At 36.5% G+C, this 10819-nt stretch overlaps 1 long non-coding RNA gene across 1 annotated transcript; it reads left to right on the forward strand.

Moving 5' to 3' along the window:
• Window positions 1-2597: 2597 nt before the first annotated feature.
• LOC143895990 (uncharacterized) lies at window positions 2598-4531 on the forward strand. Its single transcript, XR_013256525.1, has 3 exons — window positions 2598-3349; window positions 3579-3694; window positions 4210-4531. It is a non-coding gene; the product is annotated as an uncharacterized LOC143895990 (long non-coding RNA).
• Window positions 4532-10819: the final 6288 nt, after the last annotated feature.

The raw sequence follows: 10819 nt of genomic DNA on the forward strand, positions 1-10819 counted from the left end.
CTTATTTTGACATCATAATCTTCATCAATTTGATGTCACTTTGACATCATTTTGACTAGGTTGTTTTCACTGACAATGTGTTATTTTATTATCCATTCTAATCTTTTACTAAATATACCTAGTAAGTGTTTTATGCTTTCGGTAAATGACGTAATTTTATTAGGTTTTTACTAGTATTTCATTCTTTACAGCTAATGAAGAGGACTTGAAGCATAACAAACGACGCTATGTTTTTAAAAAACTGGGTTACAGTGATGTGTGTGCCGTACAAATAATATTAGATAAAGAAAATCCAGAGCCTAATAAAACTCAAAAAGAAACGGTAATATTTCAATCATGTTATTGTAATAATGTTTTACAAATATTTAATTGCTGATTTTAATTATAACTATTATAATTGTTATACTTTCATTTTTTATTTTATTTATATAACACTTACACAACTGATAATATCCAAATGGTTAATTTTAATAGTAAATAAATAAATTCAAAAATAATCTTTCACCAGTAATAAAATAATATAAAACTTTTTATTAGTCGGCCTGATTGGCATTAATTTAAAAATTATAACGACGTTTCGACCTCTATTTTGGGTCCTTATCAAGTTTATGATGGATCAATGCGTGCGTCAAACAATATAAAATTACGAGTCATAGTTAAACATTAGCGGGGCGGTAAAACAGAATGTAAACTTCGTGAGGCATGACCGTCACGTTTAGCGCCCGTCGAACAGTCGGGCGCTACACATGACGGTCATGCCTTACGAAATTTACATTTTGTTTTACCGCCCCGCTAATGTTTAACTATGACTCGTAATTAAATGTAAAAATAAAATAATTGCAACTATAACTTACTCTTTTTTATCAACATTTAAAAAAATTTAATTTGAAATTTGAATGTGTAACATTACATGCAAAAACAATAAAAATAATAAGTTATAGTTGAAATTCTCGTAATATAAGTAATACATTTTATTTATTACAATAAATTTTTATGTAAATTTAAGAAGATTAAAAAATTAATTATATGGAAGCTACTTTTTACACCACTACATTTAAATAAGACTTTTTATACAGATTCTATAAATTGGCCAATTGGTAATTACAGATCTATATGAAACAAGATCCTATTAAGTATATTTTATTTAACTAGTGTTGCTCGACATTTTAAGCAGATTTTACTCAATAGTTCAGCAACATCAGCTAAAGAATTTTCTCCGTGTGAAAATATGTTTCATTTTAAATAAATATAAACTGAAATTAATTATAATGTAAACGTTTATATGCAATCTTCAAAAGTAACATTTTTTCTGTTTTAAATATAAATATTATTTATTTTTTAAATGTTTATTTTTTAATAGAAAACTTATTATAAAACTAGTTTTATGATGCTCTAAGATTTTTAAAAATTATGAATTTTCAAGGAATTCATAATGAGAGGACATCGGAAGAGGATGATAAAAATATAATCAATGAGAAATTGAAAACTACTAATCGTGACGCTAAAATATTTAAAAGAAACCAAAACAAATTTTCTAAAATTTCATCTGCTGTAGATAAAACATCTAAAAAATGGACGATGTCAATATAATTAAGAATAAATTTGGAAACTTTAAATCGTGATAGTATAGCATTTAAAAAAACCTGTGAAAAACTGTTTGAAATTCCAATTGCTGTAGAACAGGAAACTCAGTATTTAAAAAATGAAAACAATAAACTACAATTAGAAAACAACAACTTAAAAACTGATATATTCCTTTTTAAAGAGAAACTTCATACGTTGAAAACAAAGAAACAATTATTTCCTAAAGGTAAAAAACATTATTTTTGAAACAAAATTGTTCTTTATTTACTTAATTTTTATCAATATTTGACAATGTATTTTTACAGAACTAAAGCGTGCGGCATCACCAGCTATAACCAGTACACCCAGAAAAATGAGAAGTAAAACGACTGTTAATGCTTCTTTACAGATACTATTTGTAGTGAACCTGGTACTTCTCAACTAATACATGAGCAATCTCCATTGCAAGAAGATGACTTTTTTATGCAAATATTAACAGAAAACAAGACTCATAAAGCAAACGATCCGAAAGCAAAGAGCAAGAAAAAGAAACAAAAGAAAAAAGCAAAAAAAACTAAAAAACCTACAAAAGATAAAAAAAAAAGTAAAAGAAGTGACCTGGATTACGATTCTGATCAATTTGTTAAACTAACGGATGAAAAAAATATGACTGCTTGGGACGACGAAGTAAACGGAACAACTAAGTTTAAATGTAAAAAATATTTCAATGTGTTCGCGAGAATGGAGCGGTGTCAGCTTTTCGCACTCACGGACTCAACATTTTTATCTTGTCACGCACTTCCTCGTAACGTCTACTATCTTCTGTTTTACGTTTTTGTACATCAAGGTTTTGGTAAAAACAATTTTTTATGACTTATTTTTTAGTTTTAAAAACTTAAAATTTAAGTATGAGAAATATACTTATACTTAAATATATAAGTTTCCTTGAACCAAGTTTCTTGAAAGTATGCAAATTAGAAATTTGCACATTGCTTCTTCATAATTGTGTTTCCCTCAAAAAACTTCCTCTATGAAGAAGCCATACTATTTTATGTTAATAATTATGTTGCTGTAATTTGAAAACAAGAAAAAAACAAAAGAAAAAAGCATAGAAAACTAAAAAACTTACAAAAAATCAATGAAAAGAAAAAAATAAAAGAAGTGACCTGGATTACAAAAGATTAAAGAATATAATAAAATTAGAAAAGGCCAATAATTAATATTAAATTGTCAACAAACACCAATTTTTGAAAAGTGAGAATTAGTTGAGACGAGGTGTAGGGTAAAGGTACCTAAGGGTAAAAATATTAGAATATTGGCAATTCTTTAGTCTTTTCTATATAATCCTATTTCATATATAATTCTTTAAGATTTGATTGATTAGACCTAGCTTTATACGTGATCAAAGGTCCATATACGAGGTTTTCGAAAACAAAGATTCTTCTTTGAGGAAACAAAAATTATTAGAACAATCTTGAACCTGTATTTATAATTCAATAACGATAATCATTAAAATATTTTCTAAAATAAAAATTTTAAACTTTTTTTTTTTTTTTTTTTAGATTAAAATGATGCACTTGAGATACGGTCTCAATACCGTATACAATATAAAAAGAAATAAAAAAATTGAGAAGACCTTCGTTATTTGTTAGACAATTGAGCCGATCATTTTGGGGAGTGCACAAATTGATGAATAGAGCTGTAGTGTTAGAAAAATGTAAAAATAGATTGCCAAACCGATCCCCGAGAAAGCCACTGACACCAGTAAAAAAGGCTGTTTTAAGAAGTATGTATAAAAGAAAAAATAATTCCGTTGTTAGAAAGTGTGAAAGGCCTGCTTTAGCACTTAAAAGTTTTTTCGAACGTATAATGAATAATTGGTTCTAATAGTGAATATATACTTAAAACTGTTTAAAAATTTGTAAGAAGTCTAGGTAGTAAAATTAGGATTTCACACACTCTCACTATTAATGTACTCTGGTAAAATAAGCTTAATGAAAACCTATTTCATTTAGAATGCTATTCAGCTTTTATTGAGATGCATCACAAAAAGAAAAAAAGAAACTGATAAATAAATGGACACGCTATTTAAGCATCTACATCAATTTTCTTATTGAAACAAAAATAAAAGGTAAATATTTTTTAACAACAATAAACAAATAATTTTTATATGTTTAAAGGTAATATCTTTTTGTATTTCTTAATGGAAAATATGTGTTTATAAATTAATATATTCATAAAAATTTATAAAAACAACTGGATTAATGAAATTAATCCTTAAAGTATAGTACTTTTTTCTATTAATAATTAATATTTTTTCTTTACTTTATACACAGTTAAAGAACTTTTTAACAGTAAAAAAAAAATACTTGAAAAAATAATTTGTAATATAATTGCGTTTACATGTAAAATATAAGACATTGAATTAAATAAAAAATTTTAGTATTTTTAAACATTTTTTAGCATGGATAATTATAGAAAATAATAAACATTTTTAATTAACATTCCAGATCTGAACATTCCAGATTTTTTAAAACAGTCTTTTAACAAAATAAACATAAAAAATTAGAAAACAATATATTCTAAAAGTCACTATTTAAAAATTAAAAACACGTTAATAATAATAACGTTAAAAATGTTTTGCAGAAGAAGAAGAAAATCAAAGAAAACTTCAATGTGCATCAGCCTCTTCACAAAGTCGTTCTTCACAAAGCGCAGATTCAAATTCCAATGAATCATCCAATGAATCATCAGATAGTGATTAAGTTTAGTGATTAAGTTTAGTCTTACCAATGTTAAAATGAGTTTAACCCTCGGTTGTCACACCGGGTCAAAATGACCCCAACCAATTTTCAAACAGCTACATGCTGTTCAAAAACTAACAGTTTAAGTAGATTACAAAAAATTCTAGAATTAAGTTTAAACATTATAAAATGTATCCTTATTATATAAAGAATTAACTTTTTGAGTGGCATTATGCTAAAAAAATTTTTTTTAAAAATGTTTAAAGAAGAGATGTGACAACCGAGAGTTAATGTTATCATAATGTATATATCTAAGTTGTTTATGTATGTATGTATGTATGTATGTATGTTGTTTATTGCCTTTCCCCGTAGGGTTTACAAAGCGTTTTTAATTATGAGGAACGTACCCAAACCTCGTACATTCTCTTTCCCCTGTGCCTGGCCATATGCGACCTTACAAAAATATTTACCCCCCTCCCCTCCCCTCTTCATCCCTCTTCTTCCTCCGCTTCTGCCGTCAAATCTTCCTTCCTTCCTTCTACCTCCATCCTTCCTGTCTACTCCTCCCTATTTGGCCTGCTTCCTCTCTCGTCCCTCCTCCTTCTCCTCCTCTGGGCTCAAGAGAAGCTTCTCCTCCATCCCTCTCGCGATTTCTTCCTCCGCCGATCTCCCTGTGCACTTGTGCACCTCCCTTCTCCCTTCTTCTCTCTCCCTAACCCTCCTTTCCACCGACTTATCCTCGTGTATCTTGACTCCTATGGAGTTCCCTGCCCTTCTCCTCGCCTCCAAAACCCGCCTCTTCTCCTCCTCGTCTCCTAACTTTACCAAAATTGTTAGCCAAATCCCTCTCTGCCCCACCACTATCACCTCTCTTACCTTCACCTTCACCTTCAGCCCTTCTGCGAAAAGCTCCTTCACTTTCTCCCAGTTGGTCTCCTTACCTTCCCATTTCTCTTTCTCCACTCTTAAATTATATTCCTCTTCTGAAATCGTCCTCGTTCCTTTTACCCTCACCTGCCCACCATTTCTTTTTTCCCGCCATACTCTCCTCGCTATCCTCTCTCTTCCTTTTGCCCCCACTTTGCTCCAGCCGTTCTGTCTTTCTCTCCAACCTCCTTACCTTCCCCTCCAGCTCCTCCATCCTCTCGTCCTTTTTTCTGTCTTCCCTCCTTCTTTTCCCTCAGCATCTTCCTTAGCTTCTCCTCTACAATCCCTTCCACTGCCTCCACTATCATTCACCCTTCACCTCACATCCTGCCAGCTCTAAAACAGACCAATTACTCACTTCTCCTTTCTCTACATTCCCTCTTCTTCCCCTCCCACTTATCCTTCTCCCCCATCTCCCCTTCCATCTTCCCCACTACCCTCCTTTAACTCCTCCAAATCCCCCTTTCCACCCATTCTCTCCCCTTCTAATTCCAGCATCCATTCCTCTCCTCCTCCTTCCTCGTCCAAAACCCATCCTACCGCTTCCTGCCAGCTTACCCTTTCCTGAATTTCATCTTCTACATTCTTCCCATACATGCTCCCACGTTTCCTCCTTATTCCCACACAACCTACACTTCTTTTTCTCCTCCGCTTCCCAGTATCTGCTCTCTCCTATCTCGTTCCCTAATCTGAATCTAGCCACCCTTCCCCATCTACTTTCTCCCCATCCCTTCTTCAAATATCCCGGGATACCCTCTCCCTTTATCCCACTTATACCACTTATTGTATTCTGCTTTCTCGATCCTCTCCCATCTCTCTTTTCTCTGCGTCTCCCTATCCCCTCAAAACAATTTAAGAAACCATTCGTCTCCATCTCCTCTTATCTTTTCCACCTCTTTAACCCCACGCCTCTGTCTTCGAAGAACTTTCCTCTCTCTCTTTCCCAATCTGAACCTGCTTTCCCTTCCATCTCTCTTTCCTTCAACTCTTCCCAGGCAGACCTCGCCAGTTCACTTCCTCCACCTTCCTCTAACTTTTTCTCAAATCTCCATGCCCTCATTCCTGCTCTCCCTCTTAATTTCTCCCTTTGCAACTCCTCCCTCACTAGATACCACGGTGTTCTCCCGTCCGCTCCCAATACCCATCTAATGTATCTTTCTTCCATTCTTTCTATTCCTTCCCTTTCTCTCCATCCCCATATTTCCGCTCCATAACTCAACACCGTCCACACCAATCTATCGAACAGCCACAGTCTTTTTCCCCAGTCTTTCCCGAATCTCCTCTTCCCTATCCCCCAGACTTTTCCCATCACTGCGGCCGCCTTTTTTATCCTTTCCCTTATTTGTGCTTCCTGCCCTCCATTTCTTTGAAACACGTATCCCAAATACCGAAATTCCCTCACCTCTTCCAACTCTTTTCCTTCCCATCTCCATTTCCTCTTACTGTCCCTCCCTCCTCCTTTCCTAAACCTCATATTTTTGTTTTCCCCACGTTCAATTCCAATCTCTTCCTGCCCAGGTAACCCTCTAGTCTTTCTATCAGGCTCCTCATTTGGTCCTCATCCTCTGCAATTAGCACGATATCATCCGCGTAGGCCAGAGTATACACCCCTCTTGCCTCCTAGCATTATCCCTCCCATTTAACTCTATCCATTTCCTCCTCCAGGTCTGCTAGCAACACATTGAACAAATCGGGCTCAAAGGGCATCCCTGCCTTACTCCCCTCCCCGTCCAGACTACTTCTCCCAATTCGTTTCCTCATCTTACCCTACTTTCGTCTCTCTTAAACATCTCTTCCGGCCTTCTCACCAGTCCTTCCCTTATCCCCCTTTCTCTCTCATAGCTTTTATTAGTATTCCTCTATCCACCGAATCGAACGCCGCCTTAAGGTCCACAAAACATGCTATCAGTTTTCCCCCCTTCTTTCTTCTCTAACCTTCTGTTTACCATGTAGTTCAACACGTAAATGTTGTCTATCGTTCCCATTCCCCTTCTAAAACCTGTCTGGTTGTGTGGTACCATTCTCTTTCCCTCTATCTCCTCCCTTATCCTCTCCGCCAGAATAGCCGTGTACACCTTATACAAAGAGGGCATTATTGTCACCCCTCTATATTCCTCTGCCCTCTTTCCTTCCCCTTTCTTTATGATTGGCGCAATTATACCTTCCTTCCCAAATTTCCGGCCATCCTCCCCCCCTTCCATATCTTATTGATAAATTTCCATGTCCAAACCTCCAACCCCTTTCCCCCCTCGCTTCATGCCTCTCCTGGAATCTAATCCTTTCCCATTGCCTTTCCCGTCCTTTAGCTTCATTTATAACTCTCCTCATTTCCTCTAACTTATCTCTCTTCCGTCCTCATCCTTCCTTTTCTTTCACTCATCTCCTTCATCCCCATCCTCACTCCCCCTCTAATCCTCCTAATAACTTCATAAAGTGCTCTTTCCATTCTTCCTCCTCTATTCCTTCCTCTATTCCCCTCCTTTTCCTTCTCTCCCATTCACTATCTCCCATACCTCCGCTTCCCTCCTTGCTCCCTCCACTTTTCTCTCCCATCTCTGGTTCTCCTCTTCCTTCTTTCTCTTACATATCTCCTTAAATTCTTTCCTCCTTTCCTTATACGCACTGGCCCTCTCCTCTTTTCTTCCTCCAGTCCCCTTAATTTTCTCCTTGCCTCTTTCTTCGCTTTCTCGAAATTCTCATAACAAAAATCCAACATTCCATTTAGTATTACAGCTAATCATCTACCCCTTTTATTGCCTATGTTATTATTATTCAATTTCTTCCAATTCACTTATCACCTCTACTTTTTTACTTCCCCACATTCCTATTTTTTCTATAAACCTCTTTGTTTCCTTCCTAGTTCCACACCCCCCGCTTCTTTTCTCAACCTCTCTCCGCCTTCTCTCTTCCCCCCTTATTACTACTACTCAAATGGGTGATGGTCCGAGTCTACTCTCTCCCCACTTACCATGATCACTATCTTCTCTTATTCTCAATCCATATTATTAATACAATCACGTACTAACCTCTCCCCCGTGAACGTTAAACTCCCCCTCATCGTCTCCTCTACATTTCATTGAATATATACAATCCTTATCTCCTCTAAAGTAGTTACCAACGCCTCCAAACATGTCCACTTATTGTCTTCGACCTTATTTCATTCTCCCACTCCGCATCCTTCTTCTCTACCTCCCACCTTATTGACCAGTCCTACGACATTAAAATATCAAACAATTATCGTTATACCTCATTCTTCTTTCTTTTACATTCTATCTCCTAACTCCTGTACGTTTTTTCCTCCATCCCCCTCTTTCTTTGCATACACCCCTATAATACTCAAGTTCTTCACCACTGCTTTGACCTTTCCCGCAATCCAAACCTCGTCATATCTACTTATATTGTCGTTTCCCTTTTCTTTTAATCCTTTCTTATCCCATGATCATCCCCTCATATTGCCTCTTCCTTTTTTATTCTTTTTCTTCGCCTTTGAACCCCCCATTCGTAACCTTTTTGGAAGTCTCCCCCTATTATTTCCCAGCCCTTTTTCTCCTATCCAGTCTCGACATGAAATACACATTTTTTCTTCAGCCTTCCCAAAAATCCGTTACTGTATTTCCAACCCCGCGACGTGCAAGAAGAGATCATAAAAACTAACTTAAGTATCCAAAGCGTATGTGAGAGTAGGGCGGTAGCGTTGCTCCTTATGAGAGAAAAAAGAAAGAAGAGGAGAAGAGGAGGAAAAAGGGCGAAGGGAAGAAAGAGAAAGAGACATGAAGGGAAAGGAGGAAAGGAGGAGAAGGAAGAGGAGGAGAGGGAGGAGAAGGAAACAGGGATGGAAAGGAAAACTCATCTTCCATTGTAGAAAATATAAAAAACAAGTATTTCAAGCCTTATTCTAAATGCCAGGAATAAATGACATTACATAATTTCGTTATACCATTTAGCTATATCTTATCAACTAAAATGAATTATGCTTAATAAAAGATAGGACATCAACCTAATTCTTTCCTTTCTCCAAAACTAGGCTCCTCTTTTTTCAATAACCTCCCAATTTCTGTTCTTCGTCTCCATTTCAAAAGCACCATTTCCATACATTTTTCTGCATCACCTCCTATTATCTTCAACTATATGAATTTACTTTAGCTAAATATACTTATAGTAACTGGTCTGCATGTTATATAATCACTACATTATTTTAATTAAAGCAAATTATTAAAATGCTTTCTTCTTCTCTATCTGTTCTTTCATTTAAGCCTTATCTACCAGGTCCCATATTTTCTCACCGCCTCCCTCTACCGTTTCCTTCCGCCTCCCTCTTACCCTCTTTATCTCTTCCATTTTTCCTCCAATTTTCTTTCTTTCTTAGTTTTCTCTTCTGCTTTTTGTCTCTTCCCTCTCCTTTTCCATCTCTTTCTCTCGCCTCCCATAAACTCATTCTCAGGTCCTCTATCCGCTTTTCTCATCTCACTACCATGCTCCCTGAAAACCACTACATTAGCTCTTCTCTCACTGCCTAAATTCCTCCATCAATTTCTCCCATTCATTCTACCCAACTCCCGTCACACCTAACTCGAGTCTTGTTAGCGATCTTGACGCATATTAATTCTTCTTAAAAATCATCCTCACTTTCATAACCCACCCAGCCTCATGTCAAATTTTACTACATTATTCAACTTGTCCAGAAATTTCTAAATTTCCCGTGATCCCACTCCGAACTTCTTCCTTTACTTAAACCGTACCTATCGCACTCTTTCCCTCCCTCCACCGTTCTCTCCCTTCACTCCTCTCTCCTAACTAGGCTTAACTTCCCCATAGGCTCCACCACCCCTACTCTATGCGCCTTGCCTCGCGCGCCATCCGCCGTCCCGGATCTGTGTGAGTAGCCCCTTCTCTTCGTTAGTGTTCACGCTCTGCCTCGTGCTGCGCTCTCGGCTCGGCTCACCTGCCGTGCGGCCCTCTAGCTCAGCTAAACTTTCGGCTACACCTTCTCAGTGCATAGCCGCTTTAACTCCCTTTATCTCCTTACCTGCCCCCTCTGTTTCCTTTCTTACCTCCTCACTCTCTCACCTCCACAACTCCTCGCTCTATCACCCTCTCCTTCTCCGCCTCCCCTCGTCACTCTCTTCTAGACCCTTTTGCTCTCAACTCTCCTTCACACCTGTCACTCTCGTGCTCCCGGAACCGGAAAAGTCCTATAAAAAAAATCTAAGTTGTTTATGTTATATGCTATTTATTTTATTATATTATTGCTTTCCATTTACACTCAAGTGATCTGAGTCACTCAGTTATGTGAGTATTTTACACTCAGGTAAGATATGTCATTTTGTATTTACCTGCTTATTTTGATGACAAAGCAGCTATTGCGTAATATTACGCACGGTTTATAGCCTCATTTTTAATGTGAGTCTATAGATTCATCAAAGATCAAAGCACATGGTCTTGATTGTGCATAAATCCTCAGTTGAATCTCCAAGTGAATCTCACTTGCAGCATGCAAAAAGAACGTGCATTCAACTGAGTCACAAGTGAGAATTATTTGAGTTGATGTAAATGGAAAGCAAACTATTGTTATAGTGTATACTCAT

This window comes from Temnothorax americanus, unplaced genomic scaffold (assembly GCF_048541705.1).
Source record: "Temnothorax americanus isolate GAGA-0224 unplaced genomic scaffold, ASM4854170v1 Scaffold171, whole genome shotgun sequence".
Classification (NCBI taxonomy): Eukaryota; Metazoa; Arthropoda; class Insecta; order Hymenoptera; family Formicidae; genus Temnothorax; species Temnothorax americanus.